General features: G+C 32.5%; 1 protein-coding gene across 3 annotated transcripts in view; it reads right to left on the bottom strand.

The window, feature by feature from the left end:
• LOC142334272 (caspase-6-like) overlaps positions 1-22,964 on the bottom strand; it is a 62,290-nt gene extending 39,326 nt beyond the window's left edge. The window contains exons 1-2 of one of the 3 annotated variants that reach the window (XM_075382181.1): positions 22,862-22,964; positions 12,933-13,037 (exon numbers count right to left, since the gene is read on the bottom strand). The gene's annotated coding sequence lies outside the window, so the exon portion shown is untranslated. Of the gene's footprint in view, positions 1-1,268; positions 1,685-12,932; positions 13,038-22,861 lie in introns of those variants that run through there. The other 2 variants (XM_075382180.1, XM_075382179.1) reach the window with 2 other exon arrangements.

Raw genomic sequence — 22,964 nt, 5'->3', positions numbered from 1 at the left:
TCAAGAGCTTTTCAACAACATATCATAAATGGTACTTATTTTCATTGGTTCCAGAGTTATAACCAAATAAGATTTTAATTATTAAAATATTTGGATCTTAGAAGGCACATCAGTTCATATGAAAAAATATTAGAAGTTAATAAAATAAAATTTTATGTATTTTTCATTTTAATTCAAAAATTTTTACAGAGGTAAAAAAAAGAAGTATATATGTATATGAAGTTGGATTTGAACCAATGTGTCCATGGTTATAGGTTGACACATTTTCACCTGGACCACATGAAACAAAAAAAAAAAGACTGATGCAATGTGGTGTCCACCACAATGTAATTTTGTAACTTTTCACTTTATATAAAGAATTGGAAGATCATCTATTTTCAAATGAAATAAAGTTTAAATGGCAGCAAAAAATGTGTATATGTAACTTAACAGGTGTACAAGGAAGTCATGTAGTGTCTACATCAAGATTTTTTTTTAGTTTCTATTGGCATCTCAGTCTATTGGAAACAAGAGTTTCAGTTTCCTTACTTGAATGAATGTTGTTCGGAGTAGCATTATTAACTGACCATTTTCTCTCAGTCTACAAATTTCCTTATTTATTTTGTAGTATAATTTCATTCAGTACGTAATTCATAAAAAAAAGTTATTTATAGAAATTGAAGAATATAGTTTGAAGCGTACTATGTTTCCTGCTGTTGTTGCATTTAAAAATTTGCTTTTTATAAAAAAAAAAAATATAAACATTACAACTGGAATCATCTTTCAGAAAAGGTTTTAGTGATGATTAAACTACTAAAAATCAGTTCCCTATATCTTCAGCTGTAGTATAAGTAGGCTCAATAGTATAAATAGAATCATCTTCTAAACTTCTCTGTAATCATTATAGTCAGTTCAATAAAAATTTCTACTGAGAATGAGGCTAGACTTTCTTTAGCCATGAAAAAGTAATGTAGAGTTAATCAGCATTTCTGAGAATCATCTAATATTAAAACTCCTACAGTTACAGAAGTATGAAACTTATTCTAACATTATGCAGATACTGCTGTTAATAAAAAAATATATATTTCTATATTTTGAGTTTGGCAAGAACTTCGGTGATATGACAAAGTGTAAAATGCAAATTTATTTTCCTATTTTCATCATTAAAACTTACCAAAATGATTATCATTACCATTAAAACTGCAATTTTTTTTTCATTTCATACGAAAATTTATTATCTTGTAAATTTTAGTATCTTATTATTTTGTGGGAGAACTCAATTAACTTACCTTATTATTTACACAATTATAAATTATATTATCACAGTATTATTTTCATTCCTGGTTAGAGAATACTAAGGAAGTATAAAACGGAACTACTGAAATGTTAAAAACTATGTTCCTCACAATAATTTCCTAACTTGCAAAGTTCGTAAGTGTTTTTTATTCGGTACACTTGTTAGTAGTTATTTTATTTACGAGTAAGGTTAACTAATAAAAAATGCACCACATCACTTTCATAACAAAATAATTTTTTTTAAATCTAAAAATAAAATTCAAAATTGATTAAAAACCTTTTAGAAACGTAAATTCATAGTTTTTTCACAAGGAAAAATGCAGACCTACTACGCAACGTAAACACAACTGCACCCAAGTTGATTACAAGTAATCAACTCCAAGTTAAATCATTTTTTTGGAACCGGTTCTTGAAGACAGGTTGAGTAAATTCTCAGTGGCTCCAATCAACAAAAATTTATTTCAAGTTTTACTTTTTTACTTGGTCATATCAAACATTATATTCTAAAATAATTTCAAAATAATTATACTTTCTCCACCCTTTAGCAGCCTTATACATACATTGTATTACAGCCGGCAAGGAAGCCTGATACTCTTTTTAATGTTTTTATTAATGTAAAATAATTATATTACACGAATACAAATTCAGTCGAGAAGAAAAAGGAATGAACCATACACTTGCGTTCACTGGAACTGTTATGAGGTGTAAGAATACTATTTACTAACTAAATGTCAAATTGACGAAACTTCGGGCGAAATTATCCTTCATATTTTGTATTACTCGACATTATTATTATTATTATTCTGTATTATAGGCCTATAATAGTCTTAGTTTATTTTTGTAACGTGTACGTTGATTATTATTGTATAGTGTATGTTTATTATGAAATAAAATTAAAAATACCAATCTGTAAAAAAAATAATTGAAAAAATGAATGACTACATAATCAAATACTGAATCGTTATTGGTTTTGGCAACAATCTGGCGCCGCCGAGTCAGTCACTGTAATATTACCGGCAGTATGCAACAATGATGCCATTCCAGCTAATACCGAGGCAGGTTTACATTATTCTTACAGAAACGCAAATGCTACCACTTAACCAAAAGTGGGAGCAGAAAAAAGATATTGACACAGAATTTTCTTGAATGAATTGAAGAAATTTGTTAAATCTTGATCAGGCCAGCATCACAAAAAGCATGTTTATTTAAAAATTAGAAATTGAAATGGTTCACAGGTCCATAATAATTTTAAATACAAATCCAAGAAACCTGTTTATGAATGCTTTTAAACAAGCTCTAAAAGTGCAGTCTTTGCAATATAATACACTGGAGAATTCTCTTACAGAGAAAGGTGAATGAATTCCTTCAAGGTAATGTAGCAAAGTATTAGGTATAATTACCAAATCAGGTAATGCTTGGAAAAATAAATGTACTTTTCTTAATAGAAAAAGAAATTAATTTTTCCAAGATTAGTCCTTTTGTGATACTACGAAAGTAGTAGGAGGACCTGTTAACGAAACAAGGAAGACTGCGATGGGACTCTGTGTTTTGAGACCGTCAACGATATTCAGTCATCACGGTTATTCAAAGCAAAGAAGATAGGACTCATTGAGTTGTACCAAAGAGCACACTAAATACCTCCAAGGTAGTAGTCGCGTGCAGGGATTAGCTGAACTCCACACGAAATTGTAGAAGAAGTCTATGGACAAAGCGTTATTATTACATGTCGACGACTAAAACTTAGAAGTCACACCCTCCGCGTTGTATGTCTTGACGTTTAACAAACCTACGTGTCCCCACATAAAATAAAGGCTGGATTTCATAGGCTAGATATTCGTTCTTTCATCCCGACACCATTGCGGTGTTTTGGATGTTAGAAATACGTCATACGGAAGCGCGATGAACGAGAAAACAAATCTGTGCTTGCGGTGACCCATTGCACCCGAATGATCTATACAGGGATTCGCCGATTTGTGTTTAATGGACATAACAGTAGATCATGAAACTGTCCGAAATACATGTAAGAAGTGGTGATACAACAGGTAAAAAAACCATTCAAAACGTCAGCTACATCGAAGCTAGAAAAATCGTGCTAAACAGACTGCCAAGGTCATGTCTTTTGCACAGGTTGCTGTCGCTCCTGCAACCTCCTTTAAACCCAAGGAATGATATCTGAACTGGCGCCAGCCTTTGCATTTTAGTCTGTACAGATCATTAATCAGAAGCTGAAGGGTAGAATTGATAGGGATAGCAGTCTAAAGCCGTCTAATATAAAAATGGGCACGGTTAACAAGAATTTTTCTGCGCCGAGGAATGAGCCTTCACCTTCAATCAGTTCCAACGCCATGACAGGTAAAAATAGAATGCCGAAGAAGCCTGAAGCCAAAGTCGAAAAACCCCCATTCAGAAATCTGAGAAAAAAATTAATATATTAGAAAATGAAGACAAAGGACGACCAACAATGGAGCTCCAAAAGCTCGAAGGCTTTTATATGAGGGCGAGCATTACAGCCGCCCCACATACCATAGCGTTTAGAGATAAGAAAAGAAGAATTGAACTAAGTTTCGACCTAAGAGCTGCGAACAAATTCAAATATATCTGACGAAGAAGAAAGAAGGGTAATCAAAATATCATCCACTTCGTACGACCCGGTCTGTTGTGTTAACTTGATCGACTTCCTTTTAAGTTGTGATACGGTAGATGTGTTTTTGTTAGTGTGTCCTCGTTCTTTTTAATTTTTGATACCGTAAGCGAATTGTTGATCCCCTCTTCGACATTTGGATCGGGTTGTATGTAATGAGATTCATCTACGCTAATTCCCATTAAACAATGGACACATTTGAAGCTGGAAAAACTGTAGTATGTAGACTATATCCATGAGGTTACATTTAAGACGTAGGCTTGGAAGATTGAGTTAAAGATTTTGTTTCTATTTACCACTGCATTTGCTGATGAGATTCGCCTAAGACTAAGCACATCATGTTGATAGGCCGTTGGTTACTGCTTTTCGTACCTGGCAGATCCATGCGTATCCGACTCTACCGCAAACAAATACATTCGTGGACGGTAAAAACGTAAAAGCAGAGATACGTCATATTCGGATTACAAATCGATAGAAAAGACGAAGTCACATTATCTATGACTCTCGTCATATCTGTCTCGTGCGATTTGAACACGAAATATTCACCAACTTCCGCTCATGTTATTATAACATGCATGGCGGAAGATGAGTATCCAGTTTACAGTTTGAAGGAATTCGAAACGAATGCACCCCGTTGATTGTAATCGATTGTTTCAAGCAGAACGAGACGCTTCAAACGGGAACCGCAGACGTACGTATCGATTTTTAAATCAATATGCTAGCCAATAAGAGCGCGTACTGTCTCATTTTTCACGTACTATCGTCCCACGTACACCCGCTTACGGAAATAGTGGAAAAGGTTATGTAGTATGGGAAATGTTTATATCACAAGGACCATTTAAATGGTCATCATGGTGGTCGTTTAAGGGACGGTAGGTAATCGTGAGCGTATTTAAAACGGGTTTTGTGATATAATAACACTATTATTGGGTGGATTTTCACAACCACCACATACATGTCCACTGATGAAACCGATAAGGTATTCAGTTGCTTTTTCACCCGTTAACATGGTGCAATTCTACGTCGGATGAAGCAATTTTTACAAATCAACCCTGATGCTGCACAAAAAACCCATGTGAAAACATTACTGTTACCAAACACTACTTCTACAAACAGCATACCAGAACGTATCAATACCACCACAAGGATGACCAAAATGCCAGCGTAGCTGTTACCAATAATAATATATCTAGTAACTATACGACCATCAGCACCACAAGGGTGACCGCCATGCCAACATTACTGTTACCAATAAGTAACACTGCATCTAGTAATTACCATACGACCATGACCACCACCACTACTGTAAGCAAGACATCACGTCTTTAGAAAAAAAACGATGATGGTTAACTCTTTTAAAAAAAGTGGTAGGGAATGGGATACTCCCTACTACTTTTTTAAATTATATGGTTGTGGGGATCACCATCACTGTGATATAAATGTTGCATCACATCCCATTCGGGATTTAGCATTCGTTATGGAAGGAGCTATTGAGTATCATAGCTTCCTCGGTGTGTTCATCGTTAAAGAATTGTCTGTGGTCGGTGAAACCAGGTATGCGATTCTTCAATACAAACAGATGGTCGCATGGTTAGAGAAAAACTTTCACAATATCCACTGGGATTATGGAAAGGCCATGTTCAGTGAAGAAACCATGAAAATATTGTGTTCACATTTCACTACAATCTACACCAAAGGGTTGGAGAGAGCCGAATTCCTGTAACAATTTAAATACTACGTTCGGATGATACCGGACGATGCGCCAAAACCCAATTACATCATCCGTACCAGTCACCTAGTGAGGGAAAACGTGTTACAAAATGTAACTTACACTTACCATAACGAAAAGCACCTGTGGCAAGACGGTTGAATGGATGATTGGACGAAATCTAACATTTTAATAAGAGAGGTGAATCAAGCGGACAAATAAGAGACATAGCCGTATTCCAAGCGGAAAATTATATTGCTGTAAAAAATGCTGTTCCTCTGCAGGTTTCACGAATTGTCTTATTTACATTTTCATAGAACATTGTACTCAACGTCGTGTTCCCGTGAAAGAACGTTAATGAACTATTAAGACCTAAATACCATGCTTGATATCAACTCATTCAATGCAAGGAAACGATGGTTTGAAAATGTTAAAAACCGTTTCAAACCTGCATAACATTTTGATTCTATCTGAATCAGCCATTGCAACTCAAAAAATATCTATAAAGAAGGATGATACACGTTACAGTAAGTATTTAATGTTGACGAAACAGGGATTTTTTGAAGAAAAAAAATGCTTAAACGTACTTTTATCATAAAAAAAGAAAGTCATATGCCCGGAAGAGGTACTGTACATTATATCTTTGCATATATATCACTCAAAAAATCCCCATGCTTTTAGAGGAATTAACAATTCTCTTCCGTGTATTGGACATCCAACTGAAAAGCTTGGGTAACGAGGTGCATTTTTTCCACCGATTTAATAATTTGCAAGAGTTTTTTCAAGTGGTTTATGCGACTAACAGTTCAAGTTATGAGATCTATGATTTGCGAATATTGTGGAAAACTCTAACATCCTTCATGCTGTAGGCAATATTGGCAAAGCTTGGAAAGAAATCAAAGATTACACTTTGTGCTGCATCAAGATCAAACTGCATTTGATAATGGACAAGGAATTACAGGTACTATTAAAAATGAAGTTTTGCAACTTGTAGGGCTTAAAGTAGATGCTGAAGATATAAATGAACTTGTGGAAGGCAATAAGCAATTTTTAGAAAGTGAAGATGAGCAGCTAGACAATTCGAGTAGGAGTGATACATTTAAAAATCAGGGTCATCAAAAATTGACAGTGGTGAACCTTCAACCTCATCCTCCATTTCTCAGCCAAAATTAACAGTAAAAGGATTACAGGAGGCATTAGGATACTCAAAAAATTTTGTGATTATGTAACTGAAAATGATCCTGATCAAGAGCATGGTAGAAAAAAGTTGTAAATGGATTGTTAGATGATATGAAATGCTATATAAGATGGTGTTAGATCAGTTGCAACTATCCATAAAGTAGAGTAAACTAGACTATATTTTTTTTAATATTCCTTATTGTATTTAGGCCTACATAAATTCATTAAGCTATTTTTTTTTTTTTTTGCTTTGTTTTTACAATACTGTACTCTACGAAATCATATTTATATTCTGTTATTGTAAACATGTTTAGCTAAATTGTCTAAAAACTTTGTTTTTTCTACCTGCAAAAAGGATTACAAATTTAGTCTACTAAATAAGTACACATACAGATATTACACTGTACAGTATACTTTTTTGTGAAAACAGTTTTGACTTGCGCAACAATTTTCTACAATAGTAAAAATGTTATTTCTTTTAAAGCAAGATACTCAATTCAATTTTATTTCCTCTTTTTAAATATATAGAAAACATATAATATTAGAATACAGGAAATAATACCTACAAAGTAAAAACTGAGTGCAGGTATGAGTTACAAAAATTTACATTAAGAATAAAAATTAAAGTTAAAAATAAAATATAAAAGATGTACTCAAAAATACAATAGCATAATAAACAAATTAGTGAATACATCAGAAAGTCAATACAGTATACTAGTAATAAGTGACAGTTAACAAAAACTAATGAAAAAAAAAATTGTACTTTAAGCCTCTCTTATTTGATACAATTCATTTAATTATATCATTAATGATGTTTATATTAAGACTAGCATATGTGAAATGAGGGATGAAATTTATTAACTCATTAGAAATATAGGTGAATTGACTTCTACAAACATTTAAATTATTACAACATACTTCAAGTAATTCTTGAAGGTCGTAGATCATATAATGTTTCACAAATGGTAAAAAACATTTTGTATTTATTTATGAATAATATACAGCTTTTTAACTGTTACGACCTTGAATTCGTTAAATAAATCCCTGCTATGTAAAAGCCTAGGTCTACTCAAAAGCATCCTTAGTAAATATTTTTGGATTGCAAAAATTTTATTCAGATGTATATTTATTTGCTGCTCCACCCCATGCATTTATTCCATATTAAAGCGTGAATTGTTCACATGCAAAATAAACAATTTTATTAATTAATATTTGAGCTTGTGATGTGTGCAATTGATATGAGCATCCTAGCAAAGATGAGAAAATAAAATGCTTAAATACTTAACTGTAGTTTCTCTTTTTAATTTTGGACATTGACAAATTATATTAGAAGATTTATCACAATTAGATAGATGAAAAGCACCTTAGAAAAGTTATTTAGTGGACTAATATGCCAGTAATTTGTTAGGTTTTCAGGATCTCCAGATTTAAACAAAGGCACAATGTTAGTAATCTTAAACAATTCAGGAAAGTGTCTTTCAGCAAACAGTTATTATTATTTTAAATGGTTTTATTATGTATTAACTGTATGTAGTATGGGTTTTTAACTGAAAATTATCTATTCCACTGTTTGAGATAATTGGAATAATCAATTCCAATATTTTTATCTGTTAAACAAAAAAAAAATGGAATTTTGTGAGTTACTGTTTCAGGGTATTTGATTTATTGTTGTATGTACAGGAAATGCTATCATTTGCCAACTTTTCAGCATAAATTTTACACATTTGTGCAAAATGCTCATTTAATATGTCAGAATCTGTAGTCAGTTTAGAAATTTTTGTTTAAAATCCAGTAAGTCATTTATATATTCCCAAATTTTCACCCTTAGACTTCAACTGTGTTACCCAGGTTAGTTGTTTGTCCAACCTAGAAATCTAACCCGTGTGTATGCTTCAACTGGTTCACCATGATTAAACACTTGAGGATCAATATCTTCCTCCAAGCGTAAAAAGCTGATTCATTTAGTTTTCTCCGGTGAAAATGTGAATCCAGTCGTTTTACACAGAGATTCCAAACAGGTTATTGTATTTTGGAGCAGCCTCCGTTTTCTAGTGTGAACCTTTCCGATACAGTCGTTCCAAGTCGAATTCGGAAGTAGAAACCACTGAGGAAACTCACTCATGGAGTGTATTTAGGATTATTCTCCTCCATGCCGTCATACGACTTTTGCAAATCAAAAAATACAGCAACCAGGCGTTGGTGAAATAAAAATTCATTTTGTGTGACAGCTTCCAGGGCAACTACGTAATCAATAGATCTATCCTGGCAGAATCAGGGCGTTTCTCGTAAGGTACCACACCAGACGATGGTTTACCATTTGTTCCATTACCTTGCACAGGGTACTGATCCAGAAGATAGGTCGATAAATTGTCTGGCATTATTTATCTTTACCAGATTTCAGTACGGGGATTACCAGTGCCTCTGACCAAGAATAAGGAAATACCAGGTAAGAGAATATATTATTCTAGATACAATAGAGAAGTCTTAGTGCACTACCTGCAAGGTGTGATGAATATACTGACCCTGATATCATTCCTGGGGGAAATATCATAAGAATTATTCAAAGCATATTTTAGCTCACTGTAAGAAAATGGAATGTTTAATTCATTTTGCGAGTCTCCAATCACTAATGGAATATTTTCTACCTGCATCTTTTATCTCAAACTCAGAGCAGTACGATGGACAAACTTCCCATAACGACCTTCCAAATGCGGTCACTACATCAACTGTCGCAGTAATAAGGTCTCCACCGCTTTGCAGTCCAATTGGCTGTGGTGAATACACAGATTCATATATGGTTCAAACCTTTCTCCATACAATAGATGATGGTGTACGAGAAATGGATTCGACATTAATCAAGATTTTCGTTTAGCACATGGTGATCCCGCCATGTGACGATTCCAGTCATCACGCCACCCCCTCCGTACCTAGCCATGATGAGATTTACCGGAGGTCATTATAGACCCCCAACACCAAACAAAACTATAAAAATATCTATCATGACAACTAAAACCCCCCCAGCGACCTTAGCCACCCATGTTACACGAACATTCGTTCCTGTACGACCTCCTCAACTTGCTTAATAGCCATTATTTCATAAAACTCTCTACAATCCACTTGGCCCGGCTATTCCAATTGACACTAACTCTTAATCATCTGTTCTCGTAACGAAGGCAGACATACAAAACGTGAAAGGCATTGACCATTATACCACCACTCGGAAACACATCCGAATCAGCCAGGCCGAAAGAGCCAACCTATTCCTAAAAGCAACATGGCCTGAAAGAAAGTAAGTTACTAGGAGACACTCCACAGACTCCTTAGATTAGGGGAAAGAACATATGTGTAGCCATCTCATTAGGCAATTCAACCAGACTTTTTTTGTAAAATAACGTTAAACCACAAGAATATCAATGGGCTTCACTTCAGCAAACAGCCTTACGAGAGAATGCGATAAACCCCTATTACTGTTAACAGCAAGAGTCCGTCAGTAAAATATCCCTATAAGTTTTCAGCCTATCTGCCTATACAGGTGTGTCATACAACAATTTCCTCAGACAAACCTTTATAAAGGATACACACAGTCTTAAAATTTAGACCCAAATCTGGATTTACCACATGTTGAATACCAAAAAACGTATTGTATTCGTTGAATAACAAAGAACGTATCGTATACGTCGAATACCACGTGACGATATTGTAAACGCGACTAGAGTCTAAAACTTTCGTCAAAGAGCACTCCGAGGTACTTCTGAATCTGAACATAACAGATTTGGTGATGTGATAGATATACGCACGTCACGTCAGCCAAACAACCTTTCAGCAACATCATTGTGGTTTCATCCAGGCTGAATGCCATCTTATGCTGATGGCCCCACAGCTCTAGTATCCCACACGCCTGTGACTGTTTAATCTTGTTCCGTGTTAATCCTGTAACTAATACAAAGCGGAGGGCCACCACAGATTGTTGAATGCACCAGATATGTCCAGGAAAATCCCCTAGACATACCCAGCATGGCTATTCCTCACAATACTTATGACTTTAGGATAGCGTCCTCACAGAAAAACTAGACGGCATACAACCCTCAACCGACAACATTGGTTGCAGTCTCTTTCAGCTTCCATGTTTATTTGTTTTTCAAGTGGACCAACAACCATCGAAGAAATTAATGTGATAAAGACATACGGTTCCCACAAGGAACAGACGACCGAAACAATAATGTACTTTAAACACTATATTATTAAAAGACAGACCAAAGAGAGTAGCACTCATTTAGTGCTAGTCGTTTCATTTCGGTATACACCCTACATCCCTAACAATTTGTTTTACATATTCCAAATGTTGCTGCCTGCTTGCACAATTTTTTCCTTCTACCTGACCCTCTAATACTAAAGCAACTATTCCAGGATGCCTTAATATGTGGCCTATATATCTGTATTAACTATATTTTTCCAAATGCTTCTTTCTTTATCGATCTGCCGCAATACCTATTTATCCACCCATCAGATTTTTAACATTCTCCTATACCACCACATTTCAAAAATCTTTTCTTCTCAGGTACTCCTATCTATTCGGCATTTTTATATCACTCCTGCTTCGTCCATCTTTAGTAATTCTACTTCCCAAATAACAAAATTCTTCTACCGCCATAATTTCTACTACATTTCATTACTGAAGGCGTAGAACTTCATCCATGCCGTTCATTGTTCCTTCTAAATCCTTTTTACTCTCAGGTAGAATTACTATATCATCAGCAAATCATAGCATCTTTATTTTTTCACCTTGTACTGTTACTTCGGATATAAATTGTTCTTTATCATCATTAACTGCTAGTTCTATGTAAAGATTAAAAAGTAACTGGGATAGGAAACGTTTGACTTCCTTCCTTATATTCTTCAACTATTACTGTTTCTGTTTGGTTCCTGTAAATGTTAGCAATCGTTCTTCTATCTCTGTATTTGAACCCTCATTTTTTTAAAATGAGGGTTCAAATGCCTTTTCTACGTCTATAAATGCCAAGTATGTTGGTTTGTTTTTCTTTAATCTTCCTTCTACTATTAATCTGAGGCCTAAAATTGCTTCCCTTGTCCTTGTTTTTCTGAAAGCAAATTGGTCTTCTCTTAACACTTCTTCCACTCTCCTCTCAATTCTTCTGCACAGAATTCTAGTTAAAGATTTTTTATGCATGGCTAGTTAAGCTAATTGTTTTGTATTCTTCACATTTATCTGCTCCTGCTTTCTTTGGTATCATGACTAACACTCTTTTTGAATCTATTAGATTTTAATTTATGTACCCCAAAATTTTCCTTAACTCTTCTTTCACTAGTTCGCACTTCCTGTTTATAGTATTTCTTAATTGTCGATAGTTCCTTTTACTTTCTTCATCACTAGCATTCTTATATTTTCTACGTTCAACAATCAGCTGCAATATATCGTCTGAAATCCAAGGTTTTCTACCAGTTCTTTGTTCTGCCTAAGTTCACTTATGCTGATTTAAGAAATTCCTTTCTCCCATTCTTCTTCAACATTTTTTACTCAGACCTCTTGCGATGTCCTCCTCAAAAATCTTCACTTCCTCTTCATCAAGTTTGTCTAAATTCCACTGATTTATCTGACACCTTTTCTTCAGGTTTTTAAACCCCCAATCTACATTTCATTATCAGTAAATTATGGTCACTATCAATATCTGCTCCGGAGTAAGTTTTGCAGTTGAGTTGATACCTTGCAGTATCGCCTGGCTTTTCCATATTGTCAAATTCTTGTGAATCCAAAGCGCGTGTATTTTTGCACTATTACTAATAAACCTTGGTGGAGGAAAACTTGTCAATGTAATGGCTCAAAATAGTCAAGGCTTTTATACTTTAAGGCAAAGTTGAGAGTTCACAGGATTAATGATGCAAAAATCAAATAAAAAATATTATTTTAGACTAAAGATACATTAGCTACATAAGTTAATGAAGGATTCAATCTTGGAATGAATTTGAGAAAGCAGAATGGGTATAATTTCCAGATATTGTTAAAATCATTCTTGGTAAAAGCCTGAGAACTACATAGAATTGATAAGTAAACTTAAAAAAACTGTAATACAGTATGTCTAAAATTTACATTTGTACTATTTTTCACCTCACCTTGGTGTTAAGTGATGAACACTGAATGCTTTCATCAGGATGTATCAATGATGGAAACACTACCAGGAAAAGAACTTGAGTGTGCTTCACGATTACTTCTGAAGACTGAAAAAAGATATTCCAGAGGCTGAATACATGAGAACTAAAGAATAGCAGATATTAAGGTATGTTATACTATAGGCTGCAGTACAATATATCTTATCTAAGACCATCGGAAAGCAAAGAAATTACATGTGCCAATATGTAAAGTAGAATTAAGAAATATGGATTTTATTTGGATGGTTTAAATAACTGGGAAAGAAACATTTCTTTCCCAGTAATCTAATATTAATATTAGATTACACTTTTTAAGATTGCACATGCAATTCTAATCTTTTGATTCTAAATTTGTTCAAACCAAATTACACAAATCTTATGCAGTATTTTTCATCTCAATGTTTGGATGAATATATAGACAATTTTATAATCTATTTACAAGACAACTGCATTACCTTAAGCACAACTTAAGTAGTAGGTATGCTAAAACAAATATCACAGTTTGTTTGATGTATGGTGAGGTATATTGTGTTCCACTCTTTGTCAGCGACGTATTATTACCAGAGTGAGTGAATATTGCATAGTCTTACATAAGAACCGGTTCTTTGAAACGCAGCAGTTAATTACGTAAAGGGTTTCCTATTCGTCGCAGCTTTCAGCAAATGAAGAAATTGTGAGTTGATGCCTGATCTTTCATTAAAACAAACAAAAGTACTCGCATTTCTAGTCAGAAAACTATTGTAACAAGTCGGACTGTAGAACAACTTGTAGAAAAGTCCTAAAGAATTTGAAGTTGGAATGTGAATCCTAAAGAATGTGGTTTTGAAAGAACTGGACAACAGAAAAAATAGGACTGATACTGGTTGTTGAATATGATCGACTATACCTGTTTGTTTAACATCAGATTAGGCATAGTTTCATTTATCAGGATAATTAAATACCCAGAACAGCAGTTATTTGGAGTCTGAAAATCTATACCTAATACACGAGGTACCATTACATGACCAGAGATATGTATGGTGTGTGCTGTGCTTGCCGAGTGTTATTGGTCCAATGTTTTTCGACAACAGATATCTCTACCTGACAATTTTGAATGATGTTCAAAAGCTGACAAAAGAAAAGTCCTGCTTTTTCCACAGCATATAGCATATGGTGACTTGTCACACATCAGAGAGGTCACTTGCTTTTTTTTTTAATAACCGTTTACTGTAAGCGAACAGTAAGTAGAGGATTATGGCTACCCTAGTCACCAAACTTGTAACTTTTATTTATGGGGAATGTTGACAGGACAAGTTTAACAAACAATCCACACACAATCTATGAACTGGAGAATAACAGGATGTGCAGTGTGTTATAGTTACCACAATGGGAACTGAAGAGGTATACTTGCATTTGTCAAACTGTGGACACAAGTGTTTAGCTGCTGGGTGAATTTTACTCTGAAGATTATTAAGCTACTTTTTCATGGCTTGCCAAATACTAGTGGTACTAACACTAATAACTATACTACACCTAGATGTTTGATCACAACATAGTTTTAGTTGATATTACAATAATTATATTTACATGAAAGATAAAAATAACTCTTGATAGAACAAAATTCATAATGTTGCCCCATCATAGTTATTTTTATAACAAATTATTTGATAACAGACTTTTTTGAATAGATTGTCTGAATGCTGTACCAGAAGTATGTTTTGAGGATTTATTCATTCACGTTTTGTAAGCTCAAACTTTCTATTAATAGTAATGTTAATGCAATAATGTAGGAGATTTTAGTGTTTTTGAAATTACTTTGAATGATTGTCTATAGCCAGCAGGAAAAAGCACAAATTCAAAAAGTTTACACTATAAACAACTCATTTACGGTGAACTAAAAACCATCTTTTTTTAAAGAGAAAAAAAATTTAAGGTAGTTATTTATTAAAAGTAAGTATACTACTTACAGCAGCGGTTCAAGCCCACATTGACCGGTCTTCCAAACTATCTGTTGTGTAAAAAAATTACACTAACCACTTTTGATATAAGTAGTTGCAAATGATTATATTGTATCTAAAAACAAAAAATAGTCAGTTGCCAAAGTGTGATATTTATAAAATGAAAATGCAACTTCCAAAAGATAAAGTTTCTCAGAACATTGAGAATAAACTTGTTTCAAAAGAGAATGGTAAACACCCCACTTTCAATTGGCAAGTGTACCTGTACCTTTTGCATGTTCTACAATCACAGTATAACCAAATAGCTTCATACTTAAGCATATTATGATTTTACCTGTCTGTAAAACATGTATTTCTGCATTATAACAACAGAGTAGAAATTCATGGTGGCTCCTGACCACTGCCAGGCTGCTGTAAAGAAGAAATACTGGAGTAAACTTCAAGTAGCTCAGATACCAGCTATTTTTGAATGTAGTTCTCGTGTGATTTTTGACAATCACGAGAACTACATTCTAAAAGTTTACATTTAAAACTATGAGCGAATAATCAATTTCTGTTACAGACAAGCCCTTAGGCTATCTCAGCTGAAATGAAGGATCTCATACCTTTGTAGTCATAAGTTCGATCCTTTTCCTATAATTTTTATCAGATAGGTAAAAGTTTCTAATCTCGTCCTATAAGGTTTACAAATCATGTCATGTTGACAACAAATTATTTTTTTATGTATTAGATATACATTATTTTTTTATGTATTAGATATACATTATTTATTTAATTATATTTATTTGTTTGTCAATTCAATACGATAAAATAATACTTGAGTGTAATAAATAAATGTGATTCATTTGTGCAATTGTGTTTATTTTTTGTAAATTGATAATAGTCTTCTTAGTATTTTTGGTTCCATTCACAAAAAAATATTAATTTACTGTTTATATGTTAATATATTTTTGACACTCACAATTTTATTTTTTCATGTAATTTTTGTTTTTTAATTTGTTTCATTGACAAATATTTAGAACTTTTCATTAAATAAGTTGACAGTGTCGTTCCAGAATATTACACTGAATATTGGTTTTTTAGCAATATTTTTTTTTTTTTTTAGTTAATATCTTTAATTTGTATTTATATTTTTTTCTTTCTTCAATTAAATTTTGATTGAAAACCACATTTATTCTTTTTCTCTCTTTTACTTGTCAATAGTAATTTTGTCTTTAATAAAATAACAGAATTATGTAGATTTAAGATTGGAAAATAACTTTTAGTAAGATTAAGAGAATATGTATGTTTTTTCAGAAATTAATAGTATACTGTTCATAAGCTAATGCTTAAAATTAAAAAAATATTTAATAAATAACCCGCTTGCCATTCTTATTTCACACCAAATTCTCTTAAGCATATGTCAATTATATCACATCATACAAGTAAAATTAATACTTGCATAAAAAATGGGAGACTAAAAGAACACTGCTCTTGAATAATTGTACACTTTTCCAGCAGAAAATAGATATTAGAGTATCATCAAAACCTACCTCACTACAGAGTTTTTATTTACAAACTTTATGATCTAGTCACATAATTCAATACTAATCATACATGCTGAAGAAATTAGTGAGGTATCCCCTTTGGTCGATGATATCTTTAGCCCTTCTCTTGATTTCTTTTCCCTTCTTTTTATTTCCAGATTACCTCTGGAACATTTCAACCCATGGAGATACAGATGTTGAACCAATTTATTTGTTATGAATCAGTGTTTATCAGCCGTAAAAATTAGTTAACATTAGTTGTAACTAAGAGTACTTTCCGTGTATTAAGAGTGAGAAGTTTAAATGATAAAATTCTAAATGCTTACTTCAGATATACGAGACAAAGAATTTCTAGTTTATTTTTCCAGTCCATCCAATACTCTATTGGACTTAATTTATGTGGATTAAACACACACACACATTAAGAAATGCAGTAAATATAACATACTGCTCTGCTGGTACTGTAAATTCTCTGTCAACTGTTTTGATAAATTATGAACATAGTCCTATTATGTAAGTAGTCCAATTTCTGTTTATTGAGATATTTAAGCCCAGATAGCTTTTTCTCTTACTTGACTAAATGCTGCCTACTGCTTCACATTTGGCCATTACCTTTTGTTTTCCTAAAGAAGGAAAATTTCAGTCTGTTTTCAAACTGGGTAACAGGTAAAAAAACTACCAGGCAAAACAATTCAATGTGTTTGCTAAAGTTCTTGAGTGCATTTTTTACAATACATAAAACTTACTGAAACAATTGTGGGTATTAGAAAAGTTTCAAAAGTTTTTGATATTCTACACTAAAGATTGTACATGTAATGTGTGATTCCAACTGTAAATTTTTTTAGCAGTTACTTTCCCACAGGATGTAATTTTTCTCAAATTTTGGATCACTTTTGTTTCTCCTCTTCCCTAGATACTTTTTTGAAGAAGTCTGCAGTATTAATTTTTGTAGATAGAGATTTTTGTAGATAGATCAGAGATTAAATCTTACTTAAGTCAGAGAAATACAACTGAAGGGTATATCCTTCATTTTTGGGTAGAATTCAATGTTAATTTCACTAAGTTTGCAAAATTTCACTTTTGTTTCACAATTGGGAGGCTGTGCTTTACTTTATATAGATCTTTTGTCTAAATTTAAAGAGTACTGTGTCTGTGGAAATATTTCAGTATTTCAGTCTTGAACCCACGTTGATTTAATATCAATCTATTTTCAAAACACAATCACAGGCTAGTTCAATCATTTAACAGGATGGGAAAGTGTGAAAAAACAACCTCATTAAAAAGCACCAGATGTAGGACCTCTGTCTAGGTTTATATTTGACAACTGGACAACAGACACTAAAATGAAGAGGAATGAATTCTTCAACCCCACCAATACTTTAATCTACAAAGCATTGGTGGTCATGTTTTGGGGAATTTTTTTGACGAGGTTGAAGAAACAAGTTATTTCATATTTTCTATGCTTATGTTCTTGAGAGACTAAAAGAAAGACCAGTTGGACGTGAAAAGATGGACAACTGATAATTTAATTACGGCTGGATATTTTAACGCAAAATTTGGGAGCATACCTAAAAAAATAATATTTGTACTTTTGGCTGTCATTATCAACAAAAATGATGTTCAATGACAGTCAGGAATACTCAAGGTTAAACAGGCCCTGAAAAATCTATTTGGAACATTATTTCCTAGTGTCTAAAATAACATTACTAGCACAGTGTAGAAAGATTAAAAGAAACAAAGTATTATTAATCTGTTAAAAAGCATTTGCTGGGAGGAAGATATTTTAAAAGATTTTTATCGAAGAGATATTTGCAAACCCTCTCACCTTAGAAGAATGAAGGAAGCTTTGAAGAAAAACTATAAAGCCGCAGGACCTGATGCACTAAATTAAGTAACTGTTCCAGTACGAAGGAATTTCTGGTCATTTTTTATTTTCTGTTACACATAAAATTTACAGCAGATTGTATGCAACAGGTACAAAAGATTGTAGAGGCAATTCCAGGTAATAAGCTGAATAAATTATACTCTTGCAATGATAACATATTAAAAAAATCAATATGAAAGCACATTACATTTTTGAATTCTCAAAAAACCTTTGGCAGTTAATAAGCCTGGGAATGCCCTTGCTTGATCATTGCCCATATGCGAGTCATATTAATCACTACTGTTTTACTGTACAGTATTGTTGGTTGTAGTGAGATTTTTCTGTTAAGAAAGTAGTGAAGAATCTGCCTAAAAGCAATGTGCTGAGAAAACCTCTGCAACTGAAAATGAGATAGCATAAACTAACAAATCTCTTTATGTTAACTTGTTCATCAAGGAATCGATATGTATATAGCAGAGTCTGACCATGGAATAACCTAATGCAAAGGAAATTGGCGATGTATTGCTACATTTTTTCAATCAAGGTGATATGTAAAAGTACAATACTGAAAAATCAAAATGTACAATTCCTTGTTAAGATCACCTTTGGGTTTGTAGTTTAAAATGGGAAACAGCAACCCACTTCAGACAAATTTCTTTGATTCAGTTCCACACAATCCTAATTGAAAAACTTGCCTGTTGCCTGGTACAGTAACATTTAATAGGAGACAGTTGTAGAACATAATGAATGAAATTGTGAAATCTCTCAGTAATACTTAGCTGCACTATTAAATCTCTTACTATTAAATCCAGTATTTATACTTGACGTATGATATAAACAATTTTCAAGAGAATAACATTTGTGAGTAGGGGTATTATAAACATAAAAATATTCATATCAATAATAATAACTGAATCGCTTGTATCTGTATTATTCATGTTTACTAGTCTGGATTTTTTTTCAATGGTGGAGTCTGGAGCATTTACAAGATTAGTGTTTTCAGGTCTTAAAATATTTATTACAAGTTCAACCAGTACTGCATGAAAGGTTCTGTAGTGCTGATTACCTTATTAAACCAGTAATAACATACAACTACGTAAAAACATAACCTAAAAAACTACTAGAAAATGAGGGAATAAATAACATGCCACAGCCTTTTATAAAGTGTAATAAGAAAATGAAAAGTGTCTAAAAATTTCAAAAATTACAAACCTATTTTAAAATATTTCTAAAGGTCACACACAAATTATACACCACCATATTTTAAATATTTATCATAAATTGAAGTTAATTTTTCCTGCACTTTTCAATTTCAGATTTCACTACATTCTTTGAGAAGGATGATTTGGGGAGACAAGGATTAGATTAAATCATATCAAAAAAATAAAAAGATTCTTTACATTTACTAGTCTATATACTGTGTGGTTTATTATTAACATTATTTTATTATGTTATAGTTTAAGTATTATCTTTTATTTATGTTGACCTGAGTTTTTTGTTTATAAAAAAAAATTTAGCATTAAGAGTATGATTCAAATCAAACTTTAAAATAATTTTTTATATCATAAAACTCTCATCTGATTGTGGTTCACATCAAGAAACGTTTCTGCATAATGCAGAAAGTGATCACCACATTCAAGGTAAATTTCTGTTAACATTTAACTGGTAAAAAATTAAATTTAAATATCTTGGAAAATCCCAACAATCGGCAAAATTAAAAAAAAACCACAGTAGCATTGTGCAAACAGAAATTACAGCACACTAAATAACTTGAAAAATATTTTAAAATATGATTTACACTCTTAAAGGAGGGAAATCTGACAAAGATGCTTTGTTAGAGCAAGCCAATGGGAAACTGAATTATACAAACCATTGCAGACGAAAAGAGATAACTTTCGTTATCTCTGAAGAAACTGAAGCAACATTTTTGTTTAAACCTCTCCAAAAATCTTTTTCAGTTGAGGTGAGTAATAATGTAATCCAAAAGGTGGAAAATTATTGCTATTCAGAAAACAACAATGATCTTTGATTTTCGTAATTGAAAACATAAATTTTAGCATGAAAGGATTGTTTATGTAAATGAATTTTTATTTGTTTATTTTGTTTATGTAATTTTATTTTTCTGATTTTTTCAGATTTTAGGAAACTCAAAAACTTTAAAATGAAATCATTACCTGTCTCAGCAACACATCACAATCAATCATTGTTGCAAATGCAATATTCTAAACCAATACAGTTGTTTAGATAGATGGGAGCTATTGTCTGATCGGAGGCATATAGGGAGGGAGACCAGGAACAAATAAACCTTTGAAAAACATCATATATGACTACGTGCAAGAAGTGTAAAAATATCTACACATAGGACTGGAAGTGATTTACATTTATTCCCTTCCCTTACACGATACAGTAGGTTGACAAATCAAATTCAGCTATATTCAAATATACCTTATCTGTAAAGCACTATAAAATCTTATACAGAAATCATATATTTTGGGTCAAAATAATTGATGTCATTTTGTGTCAGAATATTGATACAGGACAATTCAGAATCTAAAGTGAATAGGCTAGACTTATAAAACACTTGGTTCCATGACCCACTACACTGAATGAATTGAGGTAAACTTTACCAAACAAACCACAAACTTGTAGATTTAAATCGCCCAACACATTCATTAAATTTGATGACATGCTACCTTTTGTTTTTTAGGACTAATCAAGCCCAAGAGTTAATCGACGAGCCAGCAATCCTGGAAGACCTTAACAAACATTCTATCCTACCACATTATAATATGGTAGGACAGGTATGCAGAAATTTATCATAGAGTCACAGAAAATGCCATAGAAATACTGATGGAATAAATTATTCATTATTTAGTTTGCTTTTATTCTCAAACTTCAAAAGTTAGAGTAAATTAATGGTTTAGGATACACTTTAATTAAATAAATGTAATAAATACCCTTTAATAATTAATATAATGTAAGAATGAATTTAATACAAAGGCGCTTTTGAAAGCTTCTGTCAAATTTCAATATCTTTGTTTACAACAGAAAGGCTACCTGTAACCAAGGTTTCCTTTTTTACCAGTTTCACTGGTTATCCAACAATCCTTACGCCCTTCAGCACCTTCTTGCCAACATTTCTGCATTTAGCCAGCATCAAGACCTACAACCTTAAATGTAAGACAATGACCACAGTCTGATTATAACATCAAAAGTGTCAGCTAGCAAAAGATTTTTCCAGATTGCAATTCTTGGGACCCGAAAGGGATAGATTGTATTTTTATATGAAATCTAACAAGAAAAATTTACACTATTTATGTTTGGCATAGAATAATTGTTAAATGGTAATAAACACATAAAAAATTAAAACAAAAATAAGACAATTTGATTCTGAGTAAAATGATGAATTGAGTACACAGAAACTAATACAAAAATCATAATTTTTTTAGAAAATTTCGTTTTTTAATAGCTAGTTAAAATCTGCTACATTTTGATATATTTTCTTTATAATAAACTTCAAAATTCTTGCATCGTGTTTAGTTTCTGTGATTATTCATACTATTTTATTATTTTGTTAAAATATTTATGTTCATTACTCACTTAACAGAGTTATTTTACATCAAATATAAAATTGTGTTTTTCAACTCCATTCTTTGGTCTTTTACCTTGGATTTCTTGAAAACTAAAAGTGATTTTTTTGGTTTTTTCTTCAATTTTTTAGGTCAGGATTTCATATAAAACTACTAAATTAGTCCCTTAATTTCAATCCCATGAATTGCAGTCTGGTTTAATTTTACTGAAGGCAGAAATCAAGCAAAATGTTTTGCTAGTGACACTTTCTAACGAAGCGTTTCGGAACCTATGTTTGTATGAACTTTCTTTTTTTTCACCAGTAGAACAAATCTGAAAAATCTGTTACATTCTTTATGAATCATTCTACATATACGCTATAAAATCATTGGATTTTATAAGATAGTAATTTTTTCAAAATATATGTTATTTACTGTCCTTAGTCATAACAACTGATACCTGAAGTAGCAGAAAATGTGTACCATTTGAGTAGGTGGAGAGTTACAGTTATTAAAGGTGCACTGAAGATAAGCACCATCTTAAGGAAAACCAAACTTAAATCTTTGCTTCTTTTATCTGGAGCAAAGTAATGGCTCCACATAAGAGAACATAATTAACTATGATTTTGGCTGCTGAAAAAATTGCATTTGCCATTTTTGAAAGAGATTGCTGTTACAAGTACAACTGCTCTCTTTGACTCAGGGGGAGGGGAAATAGTGAATTTGCTAATTTACAAGATTAAGTAATTAAAAAAATTACGAAGGTCTTTTTAATTGATATTTCCTCTTCACTCAACCTTTTCCTAATCTGACCAGTTTAGAAATGGTTATTAGAAAATTAGCCTAAAGAATTTAGTCAATTTACAATTCATTGTCAGAGATGACAAAAAAAAGTCTCATGTTGAATGAGACTTTAAGAGTCTGTCACTAGAGTATGTCAATGAGATTTTTTTTAACACATTCTCTTTTATGATTTTGCCGAATTGTACATTCTTACCTGTAGTATAAATTTTTCTTTAACTGTGTTTAGAGGTAAGTAAAAATTTCAGAAGACTTCAACCCTTCATCCAAGAGAAATTGTGATTCACTGCACAGCACCA

Source organism: Lycorma delicatula, chromosome 1, assembly GCF_047948215.1.
Source record: "Lycorma delicatula isolate Av1 chromosome 1, ASM4794821v1, whole genome shotgun sequence".
Classification (NCBI taxonomy): domain Eukaryota; kingdom Metazoa; phylum Arthropoda; class Insecta; order Hemiptera; family Fulgoridae; genus Lycorma; species Lycorma delicatula.
Note: the sequence above shows the minus strand (reverse complement) of the source record. Positions and strands in the feature narration are given on the sequence as shown.